Genomic DNA, 1,675 nt, shown 5'->3' with positions numbered 1-1,675 from the left:
TTTTTTTTTTTTTTTTTGAGATGGAGTCTTGCTCTATCACCCAGGCTGGAGTGCAGTGGTGCAATCTCGGCTCACTGTAACCTCTGCCTCCCGGTTCAAGCGATTCTCCTGCCTCAGTCTCCTGAGTAGCTGGGACTACAGATGTGCGCCACCATACCTGGCTTTTTTTTTTTTTTTAATCTTTAGTAGAAATGGGGGGTTTCACCATATTGGCCAGGCTGCTCTCGAACCCCTGACCTCAAGTGATCCGCTCGCCTTGGCTTCCCAAAGTGCTGGGATTATGGGCGTGAGCCACTGCGCCCAGCCTCTAAATGGCATCTTTTGTGGGTATTTCACCCCTTCCTAGCTTAAGCCACTTTATCCTAATCCCGGTGACCCCAGGGCGCTGCTGGGAAACGTGGACCTGGATTCTTGAAGGCAGTGGATGAGAAAGAAGAGTGAGCACTAGGATTAGCCTGGGCAACACAGTGACACCCTGTCTCTACTTAAAAAAAAAAAATAGCCGGGAGTGATGGCAGGTGCCTTTAGTCCCAGCCACTAGAAAGGCTGAGGCATAAGAATCACTTGAGCTTGGGAGGTGGAGGTTGCACTAAGCCGAGATCCGTACCACTGTACTCCAGCCAGGGTGCTAGAGTGAAACTCCGCCAAAAAAAGAAAAAGAAAAAAATAGAAAAAGAAAAAGAGACCGAGCGCGGTTGCTCACGCCTGTAATCTTAGCACTTTGGGAGGCCGAGGCAGGCAGATTACCTGAGGTCAGGAGTTCAAGACTAGCCTGGCCAACATGGTGAAATCCCTATCTCTACTGAAAATACAAAAATTAGCCAGGCATGGTAGCGGGTGCCTGTAATCCCAGCTACTGGAGAGGCGGAGGCAGGAGAATTGCTTGAACCCAGGAGGTGGAGGTTGCAGTGAGCCGAGATCGCACCACTGCACCCCAGCCGGGGGGAGAGAGAAAAACCCCGTCCCCCAAAAAAAAAAAAAAAAAAAAAGGAAAGAGAGAGAGAGAGTCTTCATCTGGGATTTTTTAAAAAAGCCTGAATAGCCACGGGGGCTATTGGGAAATGTAGCCCCACCACGTGGGCTACCAGATGGGGGTCCATCTCCCATGGACCTTGGAGCACCTCTTTTGGGGTTCCAAGCCTCTGGTACCGTGGTAGTTCTTGGGAGGTGTTGTCTTCTAGGTAGAAGGGATCCTTATTTCCCATGAGACCACAGGACACTTGCTGTTTGATTCTAAGTCTGCTGTATGCCAGAAATTAGTGAAAAATCCAAGCCCTGGGTTTTGAGGAAAGGGCTGGAATGGAGCCTTCACATCCTACAGGCTTCAGATCCCTCACTCCTAAGGGACCTGAGCCTGCAGCGTCCTAGAAGCTCATGGGAGGTGTAGCACCACCATTTTAACTCGCAGGCGGCAGGGACTTAAGATGGGCTAGTTGGCCGGGCGCGATGGCTCAAGCCTGTAATCCCAGCACTTTGGGAGGCCGAGACGGGCGGATCACGAGGTCAGGAGATCGAGACCATCCTGGCTAACACGGTGAAACCCCGTCTCTACTAAAAAATACAAAAAACTAGCCGGGCGAGGTGGCGGGCGTCTGTAGTCCCAGCTACTCGGGAGGCTGAGGCAGGAGAATGGCGTGAACCCAGGAGGTGGAGCTTGCAGTGAGCTGAGATCCGG

The 1,675-nt window shown here is 51.8% G+C and overlaps 1 protein-coding gene across 1 annotated transcript in view; it reads left to right on the top strand.

Annotated features, from left to right (window-relative positions):
- The window catches only part of LOC113223712 (liprin-alpha-3-like), a 13,949-nt gene that overhangs the window by 3,454 nt on the left and 8,820 nt on the right, over positions 1 to 1,675 (top strand). The gene's annotated exons all lie outside the window — the stretch shown is intronic.

The sequence above is a fragment of the Piliocolobus tephrosceles genome, unplaced genomic scaffold, assembly GCF_002776525.5.
Source record: "Piliocolobus tephrosceles isolate RC106 unplaced genomic scaffold, ASM277652v3 unscaffolded_42326, whole genome shotgun sequence".
Classification (NCBI taxonomy): Eukaryota; Metazoa; Chordata; class Mammalia; order Primates; family Cercopithecidae; genus Piliocolobus; species Piliocolobus tephrosceles.
Note: the sequence above shows the minus strand (reverse complement) of the source record. Positions and strands in the feature narration are given on the sequence as shown.